The following is a 24569-nucleotide window of genomic DNA, read 5'->3' on the forward strand; positions in this document are numbered from 1 at the left end:
TTCTTTCCTTTTGAACGTGTACAGGTAAACTGGAGCTGGGCCTTAGTTGTTAGCCATTGGTCTCATATTTGTTAGACACTTGTCAGATCCCTTTTACGTAACTAGTAAGAGGCTGCACGGCATCTTATCACGATGTCTACAGGGTAGATGCCAGGGATAACTACTTGTATTATTTCTGGACTCTCCTGGCGAAAAACTGAGAATTTCTGTGTTTTATTGTTGAGTGCGCTATTATGCACTCAACAGCTTGTCGTGTGCACATAATTGTTATGAAGTTTCGTTTGTCTATTGTTACTTTCTTGCAATTAATTTCATATATAACGATGGAGATTTGATCCTCGATTTGGTAACCGAAGGCCCCATTGTGTCTGACGAACAAACCCCTCTGTGCACGCCGCAGGGTTTGCCGGTTCCGCGTGCACTGAAGTTACTGTAGCCAGACACTTAATGCAAAGCCAGCTGACGGACATGAAAATGGCATCGTGATAGGTCGTCACCGCATGCAGCGGTACCTAGTAGTTAGCATTGAAGCACTGGCAATTTTGTCCATAATGTTGATTAACTAGTGTGCAACTACCTGGATATGTTTTGCAAAGCTACACTTTTCAGCCAGTTCATACAACCCCGTACACACACAAGACAGTCAGAAATGTACTTAAGTCCGTCCGCAGCTCGTGGTCGTGCGGTAGCGTTCTTGCTTCCCGCGCCCGGGTTCCCGGGTTCGATTCCCGGCGGGATCAGGGATTTTCTCTGCCTCGTGATGACTGGGTGTTGTGTGATGTCCTTAGGTTAGTTAGGTTTAAGTAGTTCTAAGTTCTAGGGGACTGATGTCCATAGATGTTAAGTCCCATAGTGCTCAGAGCCATTTGAACCATTTTGAACTTAAATCCAACCCGAATTATTACGCTATTTACAGTCATTTCTCTGCTACAATATATGTGTTTCACATTCAGTCCTTTTTCAGTGGGTTTCTAATAATGACATTGCTCGCCAAATATTCCACAGACGAATATGAAACATGCCACCAGGTATTTTAACTAAGGCCGAAAGTTCACACGCGGTTTTCTTTCCAACAAATCTCTTCACTAAGCTAAAATTTTCACAATCTGTCCGTAAATGCAATTGTTTTCACGGCAATGCTATCCGCACCCAGGAAACAAATAACTTCTTCATTTTACTCATAAATGTAGACAGACACGTCCAACATGACCTGCACGTCCGATAGCTAGCCAGCGACTGACCTGAACGCTGCTCCTCTCACAGCCTCTAACTACCTGCAAGTGTGGGAAATGCTTAACCCTGATTGGTTGTTCAAAATGATTAGCCAATCAAAACAATCCTTTGAGATCAATTTCGCGCTAAAACTGTCCTACGCCAATCATTACTCACAGATGCATTTACGTCACTTCATCATACAAATATTAATAAAATCTTTTACAACACCAAACAAAAAGAAAACTAATCTTGGAATAACTTTAGAAAACTATTACTCTGAAAACGGCTATACTGGCTGCCTTATTACAAAAGCAAGTACCCTTCTACATACGTCATCAGCACGGTGGGGAAATTATATTTTCAATTGCAACTTGCACTTTCCCCTGATATAGTTATGTAATGTTTAACATGACATAATATTGAATTTTTTCGTATGTCCCACATACACACTCTCACTCATTCTCATTTACTCACACAACAACGCATTAAATTTCTGAATTTTATATTACGAAAATGAGAAATAGTTAACGTTTTTAATTATGAAAATTCAAACAAATTGACCTAACATTTTGTGCACTTCAGTAATGATTCCAAATGATCCTGAAAGACAAACCGCTATCAATCCTAACTGACTTTAATCTTAAAAGTGTCGGTTTGGGGTGTTTTAGGTGATTTTCTCTAACTCTGAAAGTATGCCAGCTAGAAAGCTAAGATTTTTGCACAGCCTTCCTGTTAATACCAAAGGGTAGTATATTGACTTTTAACGAAACTGAATAATATTTTTTAATAGTTTATTTAGATTCTTGGGGGCCTGAATATTCTGTCGCTCGAACTGTCACAGGTACCGCTTCCCACGGCTAGGCTAGCGACAGGTTCTAATGAGTCACGCTAAAATAGAAGGGGCTGTTTCTATCACCGCCAACGGCTCCAAAGCTACGAACCAAACTTCAAAGTAGTGCAATAAATGCAATTGTGTATTGATTCGCGATGTTACATGTTGTTGTACAATACTTCCCATGTTCTCAATTTCCCAGCACGATGGTCAGACCTTAACCCAATGGAGCATCTTAGGAGTACGTTTGAAAGAATCGTCAGGAAATATGAAATACGAAGTAAGACTGTTCTGTAACAATATCTGCAACAAGAATGGTATAATATCACCTGAGGGATTAGAACAAACTGGCCCATTTCTTGACGAAGAGGTTAACAGTAGTAGTAGTAGATAGAAGAGCAACACTCACACAGTCTTAAAATTGTCATTATATTTTTCTCTGTGTGTGTGCATATTTTTTTCTCCGGTGTGTGAGCAAGGAAATTTTATTTATTTTTTGTAGAAGGCTAATAAGTTAAGGGGGGGTAGGACGTCAAACAAGACGAGTTGGAGCTGGAGAGACAACACATTAATTTTTAACTTCCACTGTCTATACTTTTAAAAATAAATTCATAAAACTTTGTCAGAATGACCAGAAAGGATTCAACATTTACACTTACAGTGGTAGAAGTTCAAAAATATAAGAAAATAATTTATTTTTTTACATTTGTATTTCACCTTTATCACTTACCATTGGCTGCATTTGTTGCTATAGATACACTTTTCTTCATAAGTAAGGGAGATTCTTCGATTAATTTTGCACAGCATACAAACCATACTTACAGGTGTATGAAAGTCTAGAATTTTCCACGTATATTAAAAACTGGTAGAAATTGAGATAATTAACAATAATATTTGAGTTTTTTCTAAACATAAAGTTTAAAATGTAACAGCACATTCATTTTTTCATTAATTAAATAATTTGTAGAGTTTCGTACACCTGTAAGTATGGTTTGTATGCTGTGCAAAATTCATCGAAGAATCTCTCTTACTTATGAAGAAACGTGTACCTATAGCAACAAACGCAGCCAACAGAAGTGAAAAAATGATGAACTTTCACATGTAAAAAAAATTTATTTTGGTATTTTTTGAGTTTATTCGTAAAAGTATAGACAGTGGTAATTAAAATGTCCTGTGGTGTCTCTCCTGCTCCAAGACGGCCCGTTTGAGGTCCTACCCCCCCCCCCCCCCCTTAATGCTTTTATAAGTACAGGATAGGAAGGAAACCGCAAGCTGTTATTTGCTAAATAAAATCTATGGCTGTCATCTTTAGTTGTAATAAATAAAGTTATTCTACATGAACATCGGTGTACGAATACTCTTTTTCCAAGAGTTTTTGACCCATTGGGCCGCGCAATAAAGACTTGGTAATGGTCATTTGGAATACACGAATCTGTCGCTAGGTAACGCGAGCCTGTAATGTGGTGAGGATCCTAGCACATTATCAATGTAATCCGAAGCGGCGGCCCTTGTTTGCAATGGAACAATAGGCCTAATGAGGTCGTGGCTGGCCCGAAATTGTAAGATACGCCCCAACAAAACCTCTTATGATTCAATTCACGGCGCCCACTGCAGGAGCGTCAAATACCCGCAGCTAGGGGCCCGGCGATTGGGGGCGGCCTCCCGAGGACGTGTAAGGTGCTTCTCCATTAGACGATGGCCTCGGGAGCACAAAGGACGGCCGCTATCCTCGGCGCACCGCAAATTGACTCCTGCCTCCTGAGGCAATTTCGCAGTACACAGTGCCGCCGCTCTATGACGCCGGCAGAGCGTCCGCAGGTTCAGAACCCCGCACGTTAACGTCTGAGGTCCAAAGCAGCAGCTGGCACCTAGCGTTGGTAGTACTGTTTACGGATAAACGGTAAGAAGGTAACGATAAACAAATAACTATAGAAGCTGTATCTTAAGAATTAGAGGCATTTGTAGTGTAATTAAAAATCTAAAATTTCTTCTATGGCAGAAAATGTAAACTGAAAACTGATCTTCCTAAAGTAAAGCGATATTCTAACCGATAACTAGTGAAGCAGACTGTACTCCAATTGGAAAAACTGTAATTCAATTTCTCATCTAGTCATATATATTGAGGTGTCCTTGATAAAGTTCAATAGTTTAGGAAAAATTGCTGGGGGGGGGGGGTGTGAAGGGGATTACTTTCGGAAGGATACGGCCGATTTCCTTCCCCATCTCTCCCCACACCAAGACTGTCTTTGCTACGTAATAATTTCGTCGACAACAGTACGTTAGACATAATCCTGGGTTCTAATCGTCTGATATCAAAAGAAGTATATATGGGATGAATTTGTGGTCAACACAGATGTCACTCAGGTACTGATGCTGTTATTCGGTGTAGGAGCTCCTATTTCTCTTATTTGTATTTCATCAACTACAATTAACCGAGCACGCCATTAATACTGTTTCTGGTGACTGAATAACAACAATTTACTTGTTATAAAAACTTTGTTACATTTTACGCATGGCCCCTCACCAATTGTAACTCGTTCATTTCAAGATCTTTAATGAAACTGACTGTCAGACAAACCCATAGGTGCCGTAAAATAGGACTGCCACATTTCCAAATGAAATAGGCAGGGGGTATTACAAACAGTCTTTATCTGAACCCCGATGGCTTTTTATTTTTATTTTTATTTTCTTTTTTTACACATTGAGCAGAAGGTCTATTTCTTTCACCACTCAAATGAATATTTGATAATCAAAATATTCAATAATTTTCCGAAGTTCTGCCGATTCATCACCTGAACAAAGCTTCACGAAATCATACCATCTATCAGATATAGTTTGGTCTAAAAATGTTGATCCGGTTTCCGATTTGAGCTGCTCATTTTGAAATACTTTTAGGCAATTTACTTCATCAGTCTTTAGGCACATTCGAAACGTTCCCTACTTCCACAACAACTAATATCCAGGACGAATTCACAGCCGCGGCCGACTCGATGCGCAGTACCCTACTCTAGAAGAGCGAAGCTGAAGTCGCCGTGCCACGACAGTCGACGATCACCAGAAGTGTTGCCAACCTGCTTTTGGCTCTCGCAATTTATGCCAAATTTCAGCCTCAGTCTGCCAGATGACACTTGACATCACACAGCAGAACAACTTGTGATGAAAGTCCAAAAATCAGATTTCTTTTACTGTTTTATAAATTTGCATGGAGGCCTTGATACAGATTATTAAAAACCGGGTGGAACACTGATAAAACGGGTGATTTGGTAACCCTAAGTAAGATCACTTCTTTCGGTTAGGTATCACTTCAGACAGAAATGGTAGCACGAACTACAGTCAGATGCAGTTCAGTTAACGGGAAGTTTCTACCTAATCCAGTGTACTAACACTTTGGTCGCCTATGACTGTCGTCCAATATTGGGAACATTCTGGTCTTCTGCCGCTGTCACGTTGCTCAGTATAGAAAATTGAATATTCCCTGATTCACATTATACTGCGACAATAAAAAGTATGGGCTTCTGAACCTCTGCAGCAAATATGTCCGTGGTAGTAATTCCTGCTTTTTCAAAATCATTCGTTCACTGCATTTGAATTTATTTTCGTATTTTAATTTTTCACTATCAATAAATGTTATCAGTGATCTGACAATAGATTACGAATGCATGTCTCTTAAATTGCATATTCTCTACATCTGAAAAATAGCTGAAATTTTACATAAAGTCTGATTTTGAGAACATTCACAACGGAGGGTTACGTTGACTGACTAAAAATCCGCCGCATTTGTAAATAATTTTTTCTCGTTACACGACTGGTTTCGGAACTTTGCAGCTCCATTATCAGATGCACATCCACAGCGAGCAGGGAGGGAGGGAAGAGCACACAAAAGGAGTTGGGGGTAACGTCCTAAAAACAAAGCAAAGCCACGATTAATGGCACTACTCACGTAACTGGTTAATTCATAGGTGCGTGGCGGGCAGGCCAGACAACCATAAGAGATCAAACACATGTACGACACTTGGGACTGTAACAGAAACGCCGAAGTAAGGGGAAAGATAAGAATAAAATGCATAAGAAAATAAATACAAGAAGCAAACACACTTACACGTCGGCACAATGAGCAGGGCACCTGCGTCTCCAGGCAGCAAAGAACTGAATGTCCTTTAACCTTGTGCCTCGCAGTGCATTCCTAACTTAGTCTGCTAATGACCATCCGAGTGTAAGAACTATGAGGGCATGCTGAAAAGTACTGCCGCCGACTGTTTCAGGTGAAAATATTTAATGATTTTTAATGTAACGAAACCTTATCAGCATTGCACTTCTTTATTTTATCTTTATTTTTATTTTATTTTATCATTATTTTCTTCTTATTTTTCATGCTCACATATTTATTTCCCAATACGGTCACCCTGGCGACGAACGTTTCTTCCAACGACAGACCAGTTTGTTGATACCGTCACTGTAGAATGTCTGATTCTGTTGATGGAACCACAACCTCATCTCTGCTTGCAGCGCTTCATCTCTTTCGAAGTGAAGCACTCGAAGATATTCTTCAAATTTTGGGAACAGATGAAAATCGGATGAGGCCAAACCTTACTGTGCGGAGGACGATCGTTGACTGTCTACCCGAGGCGTCGCACTGTTGCAAACGTCACAGCCCTCGTGTGTGGTCTGGCACTGTCACGCTAAAGGAGAGGTCGCTGTGTGTGGATGAACTCTTCAGATTCGAAACACGATTACGGTGCTATGTTTCTCACTCAGTGACAGTTATATTACACACCACCAAGTTACTTGCAACAGTTCGAATCCCTCTTGCAGGAGAGGGATGCAAAATTTTAGACATGACAATGAAGACGTAGAATATTAATAATGTTTGTTTTATTTAAAAACTAAGAGTTTTCACCTAAAAAATTCGGAGGCATTGCTTTTCAGCACGCCCTCGTAAATTAAACGCTACAGAAAAAAGTTAAAGAGAACCGCGTGACATCCATAAAATATAAGGAGAGATATGGTCAATAAAAAATACAAAGAATATACCAGGAAACTACTACATGCAACAAGATCTAAGTAACGGAGGGGAAAAATATACGTAATTTTAAGTAAAAATGTAAATGTCGTGTGACTAGGGCCTCCCGTCGGGTAGACCGTTCGCCGGGTGCAAGTCTTTCGATTTGACGCCACTTCGGCGACTTGTGCGATGAAATGATGATTATTAGGACAACACCAGTCCCTGAGCGGCGAAAATCTCACACCCAGCCGGGAATCGAAGCCGAGCCATTAGGATTGACATTGTCACGATGACCACTCAGCTACAGGGGACGGACGTGATTTTAAGTGAAAATAAGTGTATACGAAGAAGGCAGTAAGCATAGGAAAAAAAGGAGGGATATGTACAATATATAACTAATTAATATGAGCTGGTGGTCCAAAAATACACGTCTGGTAGAAAAATGATCGTATGGCATTGGTGGCCGGGAGATCCCTCGCGGGGCGTTTCGGCCGCCGCTCCACAATTTCTTTAACGCCACTACGGCGACTTGCGAGTGAATGAGGATGAAATGATGATGAGAGACTCACAACACCCAGTCATCTCGATGCAGAGAAAATCCCTGACCCCGCTGGGATTCGAAACCGGGACCAGGCGCTTGAGAAGCGACAACGCTACCGCAAGACCACGAGCCGCGGACACGTCTGGTAGAGCGTGGAAGAAACGTACCGGACTTCTGTTGTCAATAAACATCTAAATGCGGTGACTATGAGTTATAAAACCTAGTGTGCACATACAAAACATAAAATGGTTCAAATGGCTCTGAGCACTATGGGACTCAACTGCTGAGGTCATTAGTCCCCTAGAACTTAGAACTAGTTAAACCTAACTAACCTAAGGACATCACAAACATCCATGCCCGAGGCAGGATTCGAACCTGCGACCGTAGCGGTCTTGCGGTTCCAGACTGCAGCGCCTTTAACCGCACGGCCACTTCGGCCGGCCTACAAAACATAATCAGGAAAAAATGCGCCCCAGTCAACATGGTTTTAATAAAGCATAAAAACAACGAGCGAAAAAAGCGAAGCTAGCTCCTATTGACAATAGACGTATGGAGACTATAATGCACAAGTAAATAACGCAGACAAGAACAAAATATTTCCCACGTAATAAGTTGATAACACAGTATGAGACAAGAATGCATAACCGACAATCAGAATAATAAAAAAAATGATTAAACAATTTCTAATCTCTAGTGCATGACAGAGTGACAAACAGATACACCAGGGATAATTCAGGAATATGAGGCGCTGAGTTGACAGTAAGATAAATCATGAGTAGAAATATCATGGTCACAAACACAAAATAAAACTCGAGGCTACGGAACCTTGAAGAACGTAGACATGGTTTTCATCATTATGGTGCTCACTTAGAACACACCTATGTTTGAGTATGGTTTGCTCATTTAACGTGAATTCAGAGAGATGATTAACCCTGTACAAGTTCTATATTTCTTCTAAAAGGTCAAGGACGCGTCCTCTGAGTTGGAGGTGGAATACGCTAAGGTTTTTACTAATATCGGGGATCGAATGGCTACAGGCCATGAGATGCTTTTTTAGGGTAGATTTTGAATTTCTCTTTGAAGCCTGTAGAACCCGGTAGAAATACCGCAGTGGTTAGCACAATGGACTGGCATTCGGGAGGACGACGGACCAATCCGCTCCAGGCAAATACCGAGGTGGGTCCTTTTAAAAGGCAGGGCCGACTTCCTTCCCCGTCCTTTCCTAACCCGATTAGACCGGTAAGCTCGCTGTTTTTATCTTCCCCCAAACAATCCAGTCCAATCCCCGTAGAAAACTCGTGTCCTGATTGGCCTACGTATTGGCAGATGCAGTCCTCACAGTTGCTTTTATAAAAGGCCGACTGTGCATTTCCTTGTTTGGTGGGGAGAGTTGCTTCCAGTTCGCTGTACCGACGTATTAATGTGTCACTTCAGCGTGAGTTTGATCCCAGGTGATTAACTAGCAAACCCGCCATACACCTATGATTTAACAGTTCATTGGCTGACGCTTGATGATGGAGCTACAAAGCCTCCGCAACTGTTAATCTAATAAAATGATACATTAGCTTTGGATACATGAAGTCCACGACAGGCTAGAAATGGTGTCCAAGTAGCCGAACATAACCGTTTCTAGTCAATAAAGTTTTTCTGGTTTGTGACCACATTGTCAATATGTAGAACTACCGACGTTTCGGTCACTGTTCCAAGTGACCTGCTCCGCGGAGCAAGCATCAAGACGATTTTCCGAAGCAGGAACAGAATAAAAGATGTTTCTCGCGCAACGAAAGATGAAATTGATAAACTACATGCTGCTGGAGTTTACGAAGTCAGGTACGAATGTGGATTAGTGTGTGTAGGCGAGACGGGGTGACCCATCAACACACGGATATCTGAACACGAAAGATATATCAGACTAGGACAACACATTCAAGTCAGTGGTGACAGAACACCTGGATGAGTGCAGCAAACAGATTGATTTTGGTGAAGCTAGCTTATTGGCGAAACAACATATTACTTTCAGGAGGAAAACTGGAGAGGCTATAGAAACAGCCAGGCGACCCGCTGAGATGAACAGAGAGGACAGGAACCGACTTCCGACGTCTTTGCTGCCAGCAATAATAGCGTTACAGGACGACATCTCACGTGAAGCGAACACGCAGGTGCGAGTACGTAGAGTACTGGCGCGCCTGAGCCGGCGCTAGAAAGCAGGAAACAGCGCCACGTCACAGCTGCCACCTGGGTTTCTATTCGCCGATTTCCAGAAGTCACAAGCAGTAGTACAAACACTAATCAAAACGTTCTGTTTCTACCCAGTGAAAATAAATAATAAAAATACCTTCACCCGTAAAAGCCTATCAGAAGTAGATAATAGCCACGTCCGCAGGTATATAAGAAACAAAGTTTTCTCATTCAGCAGTAAACAAAATTTCCCCGAAGGGGGTCACTTAAAACAGTGACCGAAACCTAGTTAGTTTTACATATTAACAATGCGGTCACAAATTCAGAAAAAATTTATTAACTATGACAATGGCCGCGGAAGCCTACGTTTATATAAGCATTTCCAGTCAATGTTCGGTTCAGTTGAGCTAGAGGACCCAGCCCATTCCACGCAAACACAGCCCACACTACTAACAAGGGAACCTCCCCATCACACCCCCCTCAGATTTATTATAAGTTGGCACAGTGGATAGGCCTTGAAAAACTGAAAACAGATCAATTGAGAAAACAGGAAGAAGTTGTGTGGAACTGTGAAAAAATTAGCAAAATATACAAACTGAGTAGTTCATGGGAAGATAGGCAACGTCAAGGACACTGGGAACGCAGGAGCGCCGTGGTCTCGTGGTAACGTGAGCTGCTGCGGAACGAAAGGTCCTTGGTTTAAATCTTCCATCGGGTGAAAAGTTTAATTTTTTATTTTCAGTTTATGTGACTAACTCTTATGTTTTCATCACTTTTTTGGGAGTGATTATCACATCCACAAGAAAACCTACTTCGGGCAAGGTAGAAGAATCTTTTCACCCCTTCGCCAAGTGTACAAGTTAGGTGGGTCGACAACATATTCCTGTCATGTGGCGCACATGCCGTCACCAGTGTCGTATAGAATATATCAGATGTGTTTTCCTGTGGAGGAATCGGTTGACCTATGACCTTGCGATCAAATGTTTTCGGTTCCAATTGGAGAGGCACGTCCTTTCGTCTACTAATCGCACGGTTTTGCGATGCGGTCGCAAAACACAGACACTAAACTTATTACAGTGAACAAAGACGTCAATGAACGAACGGACAGATAATAACTATGCAAAAATAAAGAAAATAAAATTCTCACTCGAGGGAAGCCTTGAACCAACGACCTCTCGTTCAGCAGCTACTCACGCTACCACGGGGCCACGACGCTCCTGAGCTCACTTTGTCCGTGATGTTGCCTATGCGACCCGTGGACTACTCAGTTTGTGTATTTTGCTTATTTTTTCACAGTTCCACACAACTTGTTCCTGTTTTCTCAATTGATCTGTGTTCAGTTTATCAAGGCCTATCGACTGTGCCAACTTATAACTAAATCTGAAGGGGGTGCGATGGGGAGTTTCCCTTGTAAGAAGCCACCACCAGCTTGCACGGCCCCTTGTTGACAACTTGCGTCCATGGCTTCGTGAGGTCTCCAGCAGACCCGAACCCTTACCAACTGAAATCGGGACTCATCTGACCAGGCCACGGGTTTCCAGTCGTCTAGGGTCCAACGGATATGGTCACGAACCCAGGAGAGGAGCTGCAGGCGATGTCGTGCTGTCAGCAAGGGCACTCGCGTCGGTCGTCTGCTGCCGCACTCCATTAACGACAGATTACACCGCACTGTCCTAACGGATAGGTTCGTTAAACGTGTCACATTGATTTCTGCAGTGTTGCTTGTGTATTAGCACTGAGAACTCTACTCAAAGGCCGCTGCTCTCGGTCGTTAGGTGAAGGCTGTCGGCCGCTTCCTTGTCCGGGATGACGGGTAATGTCTGAAATTTGATTTTCTCGGCACAGTGAATCTCGAAAAAGGGATTTCTCTAAGGATTTACGAAATGGAATGTCCCATACGTCTAGCTCCAACTACCATTCCGTGATCAAAGAGTGTTAATTCTAGTCTTGTGGACATTATCACCTGCCGACAAATGACAGCTCCACCAATGGACTGCCCTTTTATACCTTATATGTGCGAAACTACCGCTGTATACGTGCTTATCACTATCCCCTGACTTTTGTCACCTCAGTGTAAAGTAATCATATTTACGTAAGTACAAAGTGCAGCTGAAACAAGATGCGGTAACGCAGTCTCCAAATAACGAACTCGAAACACTTAGCTCTGGAGAGAGGCACATAGAAGGAGCACTGCTCAAGTTTAGAAGAAATGTTTACAGTGCACTAGACAGAACTAGCCACCTAAGAGCCGAATCATATTTTTATGTCCTTTTAAACCGAGGGAGATAGTGCAATGGCAAGACTGTAGTTGGGGATGGAAGGAAGGTGGTTCAGATCTCTCTTTCTCTGGCGATACACATTTACTTCTTCTGTGAATTTAATACATTGAACAAGCATACTACCGAGATCGTCCCTCTGAAAGGACACGGGCAGTTCCGTTGTCGATCATTTCGCCATCCAATCTTGTCCCCAACAGCTTATGATGTTTCAGTAAACTGAAGGAGTCAGTGTACCAGCTGCGTTCAATAAGAAATACAACACATTTTTTCACCACTCTTTTGGCTACAAAACTGTTTTTATTCAACATAATATCCGTTCAATGAGATGGCCTTACGCCACCTTACTGGAACACCGTATATGCCCTCATAGTACCACTCTACTGGTCGACGCCGGAGCCAACGACTTGCTGCGTCAACAACCTCTCCATTTGTCCATCTAATGCTTCCCGCCTTGTGCATCCTTCATTGAGACAAACTGATGGGCGTAGAAAGGTGCGAGATCCCGACTCTAATGTAGATAGGGTAGAGCAGACCAGTGAAGTTTTGTGAGATCCTCTCGGGTGCGGAGACTTGTCTGAGGTCTTGCAAGGTCTCCGTAGGCATTCTGCCAGTACTTATGAATATCTGTGATGCTCTCTCTGGTTTCCCGCCAATTGAAGCTCAATGACAGCTCTCCGCTTAGAAAGCACCTTCGTTACAGATGCCGTTTTGAAGATTGCGTATAGCACCGCCACCTATCGGAAAGAACAATACCTGAAGCCTTCAATCACTACCCGACCACAACACTGTTGAAAGATCTTTCACAAAACCGACGGAAATTCTGGTCGTATGTACAGACCTTGAGTGGCACCAAAGTTAATGTTCAGCCACTCACGGACCAAACATGAAATGAAATTAAGAATAGCAAATCAAATGCATAACAGTGCTTTAAAAATGTTCCTTTACAAAGGAAAAACCGATAGTATTGACGAAATTTTATTCTAATAACACTGAAAAAGTGAATTAACTAGATATTGGAGAAATCATTAAAACTGAAAAACGCCCCAGAGCCCAACGGAATCCCTATCACACTACATACCCAGTTTTCCACTCTGTAAACTATAATGTATCATAAATACCTCGAACAAAATATCGTGCTCAGTAGTTGGAAGAAATCACAGTTCAGACCCGTCTATACGAAGGTAGTAGAAGTCATCTACAGAACTACCGTTCATTATCCTTTATATCCATTTATTGCGGAATATTACAACATACTCTGAGCTCAAAGATAATAAGGTATTTCGAACAGAGTGACCTCCTCCGTGCCATCCAGAACGGATTACGTAAACATCGATCAAGTGATATCCAACTCGCACTTTTCTCGCATGATATACTAAAAGCCATGGATCAAGGCAGTATTTCTCGAGTCCCGAAACTCATTTGTCTCAGTGTGACATACCGTACTTCTAGTCGACTTGCAAAGCTTAGCTAATCCGTAGCCAGGCACTTTGATGAAAAGATTCTCTTATGGACTGGTGTTAGATCGAGGTTCCACGAAACTAGACGACGTGCATGCAGTGCATTCGACCAGGAGTAAGTCGGCGACCAAGTGCCTAATACTCCATAGAAAGAAAAGTATGGTATTGTTTCCTTCCATTTATATTAAAATTTGCATTCAGTAACTGTTAGTCCAGCTAAAAGTTTTTGAGGTTTTCACAGCCACTTGCAGTTGGAGGAGAACGGTATCTTTTAAAGTTGATGTATTCTTTCTTGTCGTCTGGCTGACTAAATTTAGGCGGGTATAATTCAGTAGCTTTAGCTCCATGTAGACATCGTTGATTTCACACAGGTGGAATCAATAACTTATATCCACAGATGTTTTACGGGCAGTACACGGCTATTTTTCAGTTACCTTAAATTTTAAACAGCCAAAACGGCCTGATACTATCATGAATAGATACTTTTTTATGGAACTTGAATACGAAATGTTCGACCATCTGAAACAGTGAAATGATGAAAATGGCTGTTCTGAAAATTCTCGTAATAAGCTGCGAAAGGGTACAATCACATGCACATCTTCTATTCTTGCTGATATATTGTACCGATTCTTATGTGGACAGTCAGGAAGCTAATTCAGAAACTTAGTTGAGCAATGAAACTTACTAGTGTTCACGAAGTTAGAAGAAACCTTGCTAGTTCGCTACTTGTTTATCACAGTTACAAAGAAGCGTCTAGCATATCTGTGTAACACAAACGCTCCCGAATTACTTATGGATACCGTTCGCCAAACTTCAGTACTGTCTCACAAAAAGAGCACAGGAATTCATAAAAATGTTGTGAGGAAACAGACCTTCCATACTGAATTTCAAAGGTACGAAAAGCTGATATACACTCCTGGAAATTGAAATAAGAACACCGTGAATTCATTGTCCCAGGAAGGGGAAACTTTATTGACACATTCCTGGGGTCAGATACATCACATGATCACACTGACAGAACCACAGGCACATAGACACAGGCAACAGAGCATGCACAATGTCGGCACTAGTACAGTGTATATCCACCTTTCGCAGCAATGCAGGCTGCTATTCTCCCATGGAGACGATCGTAGAGATGCTGGATGTAGTCCTGTGGAACGGCTTGCCATGCCATTTCCACCTGGCGCCTCAGTTGGACCAGCGTTCGTGCTGGACGTGCAGACCGCGTGAGACGACGCTTCATCCAGTCCCAAACATGCTCAATGGGGGACAGATCCAGAGATCTTGCTGGCCAGGGTAGTTGACTTACACCTTCTAGAGCACGTTGGGTGGCACGGGATACATGCGGACGTGCATTGTCCTGTTGGAACAGCAAGTTCCCTTGCCGGTCTAGGAATGGTAGAACGATGGGTTCGATGACGGTTTGGATGTACCGTGCACTATTCAGTGTCCCCTCGACGATCACCAGTGGTTTTTTTGTTTTTTTTTTTTTGTTTTTGGTTTTAGGGTGCAAAACTTCTATGGTCATTAGCGCCCAGCCTGTGACTTAGGAAACAATAGAAACCGAAAATGGAAAACAGCAGAAATGGGAACGGAACTCAAAAAATTGGAGAAACTAAAAGCAGAAAGAAGGCTTAAAAATCCACTACAGAAAGGGGTTGGTTGTCCCCAAAAAAGGCTTCAAATGACTGACGTCATTTCACTGTCACTAATAAACTGGAGAACGCGGTCGGCTGAGCGCGTGTCGTCTGCTAAAATCGACGAGAGATCAGGCGATAGCTGTAGACGGGAGCGTAACGGATTAAAATAGGGGCATTCAATTAAAAGGTGTCTTACCGTCCACAGCTGAGAGCAGTGGGGACAGAGTGGGGGAGGATCGCCGCTTAAAAGATGTCGATGGCTAAAAAGACAGTGCCCTATCCGGAGTCTAGCTAAAATCACCTCCTCCCGACGACGCGTTCGGGAGGAAGAGGTCCAAGCACAAGGAAGGGCTTTAACTTTCCGCAATTTATTATGGGGAAGTGTTGACCAATGCGCATGCCATAAATGAGCAACTTTGCGACATAAACCGCTCCGTAGATCGGTGAAGGGAAGCGACTGAATAGCTGGCCGAGGAAGAGAGACTGCAGCCTTGGCCGCTATATCGGCCGCCTCATTCCCACAGATACCAGCGTGTCCCGGGAGCCAGAGGAACGGCACCGAGACGCCCCCCAGATGGAGCAAGCGCAGACAGTCCTGAATCCGGTGGACCAGAGGGTGCACAGGGTAAAGAGCTTGGAGACTGAGGAGAGAGCTGAGAGAATCTGAGCAGATAACGTACTGTATCCGCCGATGGCGGCGGATGTAGTGGACAGCCTGGAGAACAGCGTAAAGCTCCGCAGTATACACCGAACACTGGTCGGGAAGCCGAAATTGATTTGGGGTGTCGCCAACAATATAGGCACTCCCTACACCTAACGATGTTTTCGAGCCGTCGGTGTAAATAAATGTGGCGTCCGTCATTTGTGCACATAGAGCAGCAAATGCCTGACGATAAACAAGTGTAGGGGTACCATCCTTGGGAAATTGACAAAGGTCACGGAGCAGGCAGATCCGGGGACGGAGCCAAGGCGGTGCTGTACCCCAAGTTGTCAAGAAGGTTTTAGGAAAGCGGAAGGAAAGAGAATGGAGCAGTTGACGGAAGCGGACTCCCGGGGGTAGTAGGGAGGAGGAGCGGCCTGCATACCCTACATCAAAGGAGGCGTCGAAAAAAAGGTCATGGGCTGGATCAGCAGGCATGGAAGACAGCTGGCTAGCATAACGACTTAGAAGGACTGCTCGCCGATTGGACAGCGGAGGTTCAGCAGTCTCAGCATAAAGGCTTTCCACAGGGCTAGTGTAAAAAGCTCCAGACACTAAACGTAATCCACGGTGGTGGATAGAGTCGAGACGCCGAAGAATAGACGGCCGAGCAGAGGGGTAGACTATGCTTCCATAATCCAATTTCGAGCGCACTAAGGCGCGATAGAGGCGGAGAAGGACCACTCGGTCCGCTCCCCAGGAGGTACCATTCAGGACACGGAGGGTGTTATGCGATCGCAGACAGCGAGCCGAAAGATAGGAAACGTGGGAAGACCAGCACAGTTTTCTGTCAAACATAAGACCCAAGAATTTAGCGACGTCTGAAAACGGAAGGTTGACAGGTCCTAGATGTAAGGAGGGCGGAAGAAACTCGTTACGTCGCCAAAAATTAACACAAACGGTCTTACTGGGAGAGAAACGGAAGCCTGTTTCGATGCTCCAAGAGTGGAGGCGATCGAGACATCCTTGAAGACGTCGTTCAAGAAGGCTGGTCCGTTGAGAGCTGTAGTAGATCGCAAAATCATCCACAAAGAGGGAGCCCGAGACATCAGGAAGGAGACAATCCATAATTGGATTTATAGCGATGGCAAACAGTACAACACTCAGCACGGAGCCCTGGGGTACCCCGTTTTCTTGGGAGAAAGTGCGGGAGAGAGTAGTGTTCACCCGCACCCTAAATGTGCGCTCTGCCATAAATTCGCGAAGAAAAAGGGGCAGCCGGCCTCGAAAGCCCCAAGAGAACAGTGTGCGGAGGATGCCTGTCCTCCAACAGGTATCGTATGCTCTCTCCAGATCAAAAAATATTGCTACCGTTTGGCGTTTCCGGAGAAAATTATTCATGATATAAGTGGAGAGAGCAACAAGATGGTCAACTGCAGAACGATGCTTTCGGAATCCGCATTGGGCAGGTGTTAAAAGACTGCGGGATTCCAGCCACCACGCTAAACGGTAATTCACCATACGCTCCAAAACCTTACAGACACTACTCGTGAGAGAAATGGGGCGATAGCTAGAGGGGAGATGTTTGTCCTTTCCAGGTTTCGGAACAGGAACGACGATAGCTTCCCGCCATCGTCTGGGAAAAGTACTGTCGGTCCAAATTCGATTATAAAGGCGAAGGAGGTAGCGCAGACTATGGGTTGATAAATGCAGCAACATTTGGACGTGGATACCATCCGGTCCTGGGGCGGAGGAGCGAGTAGAAGAGAGTGCATGTTGGAGTTCCCGAGTATTGTAGCTATCGCGATTTTGAGAGGAGAAAGCAAGATGTCGCACTTCCGCTGCACGTTTCTTCGGGAGAAACGCTGGCGGGTAATTTGAAGAGCTCGAAATCTCGGCAAAGTGCTGACCCAACGAGTTAGAAATTGCGACGGGGTCCACTAATGTGTCATGCGCGACAGTGAGCCCAGAGACCGGGGAGAAACTAGGCGCGCCTGAGAACCGTCGAAGCCGACTCCAAATTTCCGAGGAGGGAGTGAAGGTGTTAAATGAGCTAATAAAGAATTTCCAGCTTGCCTTCTTGCTATCGCGGATGACACGACGGCATCGCGCTCGGAGCTGCTTATAGCGGATACAGTTGGCCAAAGTAGGATGGTGGCGGAAAACGCGGAGAGCACGTCGCCGCTCACGTAGTGCATCACGGCATGCCTCGTTCCACCAAGGAACTGGGGGGCGCCGGGGCAATTAGGAGGTGCGTGGTATTGAATGTTCCGCAGCTGTAAGAATAACGTCGGTAATATGTGTGACCTCATCGTCGACGCTGGGGAAGTGACGGTCATCGAATGTCGCTAGAGACGAAAAACGTGTCCAATCGGCTTGGGCAAACTTCCAGCGTCGCGGGCGCATATATGGCTGTTGAGGCTGCAGTCTAAGGACACATGGAAAGTGGTCACTCGAGTGTGTATCATCAAGGGCGAACCATTCGAAGCGCCGAGCTAGCGGAACAGTACCGACCGGAAGGTCCAAATGAGATAAATTTGTCGTGGAGGCAGACAAAAACGTAGGGACCCCAGTGTTGAGGCAAACTAGATCTGCTTGGTGGAAGACGTCTAGCAATAGTGAGCCACGTGGACAAGGATGTGGAGATCCCCAAAGCGGGTGGTGGGCATTGAAGTCCCCAACCAGCAAATAGGGGGGTGGAAGCTGACCAAGAAGATGAAGGAGATCAGCTCGTGCCATTGGTGTGGACGATGGAATGTATACAGTACAAAGAGAGAACGTGTATCCGGAAAGGGAAAGACGGACGGCGACAGCTTGGAAGGAAGTGTTTAAATGGATTGGGTGATGGAGAGTTTCATGGAGAAGAATCATGAGTCCTCCATGTGCTGGAGTGCCTTCAACAGAGGGGAGATCATATCGGACAGACTGAAAATGAGGGAGAACAAAGCGGTCATGGGGACGCAGCTTTGTTTCCTGAAGACAGAAGACGACCGGGGAGTAGGAGTGTAAGAGGATCGACAATTCATCCCGATTGGCTCGAATACCGCGGATATTCCAGTGGATAATGGACATAGGGTGAACAGAAAATGGAGGAATGTGACCAAGGTCGCTGTCAACTCAACGACTGCTCTGAGCTTGCGACCGACAGCATGGAATGGCATTCAGCCGAAGGCAGAAGATCCTGATCCATAGGTTGGTCAGGAGCAGCTCCTGCCACCAGCGACCGGCCGGTTGATCGACCGCCAGCAGTGCGCCTCGGCGACACAGAAGACGGCCGAGGGCGATTTCCGCCAGGTGGTGCTGTAGATGGGACACGCCTTGGCGGAGAAGGAGAGGAACTGGGTTTCTTTGTAGCCTTCTCGGAAGTATGATGTTTAGAGGAAGGAGGAACCGATGGTTGGGAAGTTGCCGTACGTAAAATCTCTTCACGAGTATGCTCTTTTTTCGAAGTCTTGGTGTCTGAGTTTTGGGCTCGAGATTTAGCAGAACTCGACGAAGGGTGAGCCAGAGAGTGGGCAGGCGAAAGTGGTGAGGTTGAACGTGCGATCTTTGCGCTGGCCGATCTGACGACCGTGGCACTAAAGGTGAGGTCGCATGTCTGCGTGGCCGCCTCCTTCGTTGGCCGATGAGAAGCAAGGACAGCGTTGTATTTTCCTTTCTGAGGCACGGTGGGCTGTCGACTGGCGAATAATTTTCGAGCAGCAAAGGTCGACACCTTTTCCTTTACTCTAATTTCCTGGATGAGCTTTTCGTCCTTAAAAACGGGACAATCTCGAGAGGAAGCAGCGTGGTCACCCATACAGTTGATGCAGCGAGGGGATGGAGGTGGACAAGCACCCTCATGGGCATCCTTGCCACACGTAACACATTTGGCCGGATTGGAACAGGACTGGCTGGTGTAATTGAACCGCTGACACCGATAGCAACGCGTAGGGTTTGGGACATAAGGGCGAACGGATTTTCGATGGGAGTTGAACTTTGTCAAATGTCAAGAAGACAGTGCGGGTTGGAATGATGTTCGTGTCAACCCTTTTCATAACCCTATGAACAGCCGTTACACCCTGGTCAGACAGGTAGTGCTGAATTTCTTCGTCAGACAGTCCATCGAGGGAGCGTGTATAAACGACTCCACACGAGGAATTTGAGGTATGGTGCGGTTCCACCCGGACAGGGAAAGTGTGTACTAGTGAGGTACGCAGCAATTTTTGTGCCTGGAGGGCACTGACTGTTTCTAACAACAGGGTGCCATTCCGTAATCTGGAACAAGACTTTACTGGACCTGCAATTGCGTCCACACCTTTCTGAATAATGAAAGGGTTGACCGTGGAGAAGTCGTGACCTTCGTCAGACCCAGAAACAACAAGGAACTGTGGCAACGATGGAAGAACTGACTGTGGTTGAGACTCAGTGAACTTACGTTTGTGAGCAGACATAGTGGAAGTTGAGGAAACCATTGCGGAAGAATCCCCCATGATTACCGGCGTCTCCGATGGCGCGCTCCTCCCTTGTGGGGGCCCTCTCTGAGGGCACTCCCGCCTTAGGTGATTGTTCACACTGCAGGTCACACCTCCCGACAAACGGACGGAGGGACCAATCGGCACTTTCGGAAGGTATCAGCTCGGGTAATCACCCCTCCCTGGGCTGGGCCGTTACCAGGGGGTACATACGTGTCCTACCTGTCTACCCGGGGCAGGGAATTACGCGTTACCCCGTCACCGGCTACGCATGGAAGTGCGTGGGTTGGCCTTCAGACATGCACAGGGAGGAAAAAAGAGAAAGGGAAAGGAAAGAAGAGAGGTCTCAAACGCCGCAGCAGAGAAAAGGGTAGAGGGAAGAGGTAAGGAAAAGAGAAGGACAAAGGAAGGATGAAGACTTACAATCAAGGAAGGCGAAGAATGTATTATATTTACAAGCGTCCGTCTCCGGACGTAGGCACAAACCATAACCCCAGAGGGGGAGAAAGGGAAAGAAAGAGCCAGAGGTGAAGGAGGGGGGCGAAGATGGGGGATGGGGAAGGATGCGGAAAGGGAAGGTATGCAGCCCGGAAAGGAAGGAAGGCCACATCAGCTCGGGGTCCCGTGCTCGCTACGCACGTATCCACAAAAGAGTTGTGGATCCCCTGGGGGGGATCACCAGTGGTGTACGTCCAGTGTAGGAGATCGCTCCCCACACCATGATGCCGGGTGTTGGTCCTGTGTGCCTCGGTCGTATGCAGTCCTGATTGTGGCGCTCACCTGCACGGCGCCAAACACGCATACTGTTGTGTCTAGACCATATAGCCTAGACACAATGAGGTAGCTAGGTGCACGCTAAACTAACGCAGACGGGCTTGAAGTTCTGGAACATGAGACTTATTAATGAATAAGAAGAAAAGTACGTAGATGTTACTTAACTTTTATTCTCTTGTTGGAATACATCTCTTGAATAGTAGTAAGCTATAAGCACTGATACAAATGGCGCCTTGCTAGGTAGTAGCTATGGACTAAGCTGAAGGCTATTCAATCTGTCTCTCGGCAAATGAGAGGAAAGCTTCGTACGTCTGGTCGCAAGCTATGTCGTCCGTACAACTGGGGCGAGGTCTAGTCCGTGTATTGTGACCTGCCATGTGGTGGCGCTAGGATTGCGATTACACAGTGGCGACACGCGGGTCCGACATGTACTACAGGACCGCGGCCGATTTAAGTTACCACCTAGCAAGTGTGGTGTCTAGTGTGACACCACATTCCTCCCCCGCAAATCGGCGAACGGTCGTGAGATAAGGCTTCCGCCCGCCGTGGGGAGGACCCCATGTTGACGTATGCGATGAGGTGGGGAGCCTAACAACAGGCGAGGCTGTGCCACCCGCACCCGGCCATTCGGTCCGAGGGGAGCTAGGAAACGCCTGCAAACCTAGTCCAGGGTGCACGTCAACATGAGGTGTAGGCGCACGTAATGATACAAGAGGGGCCGAAGAGTCGACCTCCATTGCGTCGGGGAAGCCGACGCGCGACGACGACATTTGGTCCGGAGCGGGCAAGAGGTCCATGGCGGAGGACGGCTGGGCACGGGAAGCGAGCGGCGGCGCGCGACCCAGGGAGGCGCGTGGCGGCCGCAGCGAAGCGTCCACTGCGGGCGGCGCCGGCGGCAGCTGCGGCGGCGGCGGCGCGACGCCATGAGGCAAAATGGAAGGCAGCGTCGGTAACACCTGGGGATGAGGCGAGCCAGTAGATGGGTCCCCAAGGCGCTGACCTGACGGCTCCGTCGCTGAAAGCAGACGGGGAGCGGCAGAACCCAGGCGACGACAGAGGCGCAGCTGATTGAGATGCCGACGCACCTCACCAGAGGCCCCCAAAACCAAATACATCGCGCGGCCGAGGCAGCGAAGAATGCGCCCCGCGAGCCAACGCTGTGAACCGCGATAGTTGCGATAATAGACAACGGCGCCAGGAGCAAAAGCAGGAGTCCGCCGCTGCACAGGAACCTGATGTGGCGGATGCAGCAAAGACATCAGGGTGCGATGAGATCGACCATGGAGCAATTCAGCCGGCGAGCGACCATCGCGGGGCTGAGAGCGATACGATGACAAAAAGAGTAGCAAAGCGTCCTCCCGAGAATGCGATTCTTTCAACTTCAACATCTGTGACTTGAAAGTCCGGACCAATCGTTCAGCGGCACCGTTTGACTGAGGCGAAAACGGCGCGGATGTCAGATGTTGAATACCATTGGCCTTGCAGAATGACTGAAATTCGGCGGACAGGAATTGTGGGCCATTGTCGGAAACAATAGTCTGCGGAAGACCTTCAATGCAAAAGATGGCAGACAAGGCTTGGATTGTGGCAGAAGACGTCGTGGAAGACATCCGGACAACAAAAGGAAAATTACTGAAAGCATCGACCACAACCAACCATCGAGCATCCCATCCTCGTCGCCAAATAATGTTGTGTCTAGACCATATAGCCTAGACACAATGAGGTAGCTAGGTGCACGCTAAACTAACGCAGACGGGCTTGAAGTTCTGGAACATGAGACTTATTAATGAATGAGAAGAAAAGTACGTAGATGTTACTTAACTTTTATTCTCTTGTTGGAATACATCTCTTGAATAGTAGTAAGCTATAAGCACTGATACAAATGGCGCCTTGCTAGGTAGTAGCTATGGACTAAGCTGAAGGCTATTCAATCTGTCTCTCAGCAAATGAGAGGAAAGCTTCGTACGTCTGGTCGCAAGCTATGTCGTCCGTACAACTGGGGCGAGGTCTAGTCCGTGTATTGTGACCTGCCATGTGGTGGCGCTAGGATTGCGATTACACAGTGGCGACACGCGGGTCCGACATGTACTACAGGACCGCGGCCGATTTAAGTTACCACCTAGCAAGTGTGGTGTCTACTGTGACACCACACATACGACCATCATTGGCACCAAGGCAGAAGCGACTCTCATCGCTGAAGACGACACGTCTCCATTCGTCCCTCCATTCACGCCTGTCGCGACACCACTGGAGGCGGGCTGCACGATGTTGGGGCGTGAGCGGAAGACGGCCTAACGGTGTGCGGGACCGTAGCCCAGCTTCATGGAGACGGTTGCGAATGGTCCTCGCCGATACCCCAGGAGCAACAGTGTCCCTAATTTGCTGGGAAGTGGCGGTGCGGTCCCCTACGGCACTGCGTAGGATCCTACGGTCTTGGCGTGCATCCGTGCGTCGCTGCGGTCCGGTCCCAGGTCGACGGGCACGTGCACCTTCCGCCGACCACTGGCGACAACATCGATGTACTGTGGAGACCTCACGCCCCACGTGTTGAGCAATTCGGCGGTACGTCCACCCCCGGCCTCCCGCATGCCCACTATACGCCCTCGCTCAAAGTCCGTCAACTGCACATACGGTTCACGTCCACGCTGTCGCGGCATGCTACCAGTGTTAAAGACTGCGATGGAGCTCCGTATGCCACGGCAAACTGGCTGACACTGACGGCGGCGGTGCACAAATGCTGCGCAGCTAGCGCCATTCGACGGCCAACACCGCGGTTCCTGGTGTGTCCGCTGTGCCGTGCGTGTGACCATTGCTTGTACAGCCCTCTCGCAGTGTCCGGAGCAAGTATGGTGGGTCTGACACACCGGTGTCAATGCGTTCTTTTTTCCATTTCCAGGAGTGTATTAACGACTTATCCAATGAGGCGCTTTGAATCGTTAGGGGAGGCTGGTAGATGTACCACTCAACTGAAACATGTGTGAATGACAAAGGACTTTATGTCCAATGCAGTGTCGTCGTAGAATGTATTGTTAATACTTCCTTGGAATATTATTATTTGACGTTGTCAAGCGGAGGAGATAGGCGATATGTTGTTTCAAAACATGTGTAGATAAAAATCCTACGCCGAGATGACAAATTATCTTTACTTACTACTGGTTTCGGCTCATTACCGAGCTATTTTCAAGTCAATCTAAGTTATTGTGCAATGTGTAACATTCACTATTGATCGTCATATTTATTAGAACTAATTCGCCCTAGTTAAATAAAATCCTAAAGTGGAAATCTTAGTTGGTTATGTAAATTGACAACGTTAATCACTAATCATAAATTGTGATGGTAAGCACCGACGCCAGGGTACATCAATCCCTCTTCTCAATAACACGTTGTTTAGGCAGATGGTGGATGTATTCATTTGTGTAAAACATCTAAGTGGGACGAAATGTGCCTGATCAGCTGTAGTTACATGCTACCGTCTCTAATCGGCGAATCAGACATGACGTCCGATGTCGTTGACGGTAAAACGGCACCCATATGGGACATGTACTCTCAGAAATGCA

This window comes from Schistocerca nitens, chromosome 7 (assembly GCF_023898315.1).
Source record: "Schistocerca nitens isolate TAMUIC-IGC-003100 chromosome 7, iqSchNite1.1, whole genome shotgun sequence".
Taxonomy (NCBI): Eukaryota; Metazoa; Arthropoda; class Insecta; order Orthoptera; family Acrididae; genus Schistocerca; species Schistocerca nitens.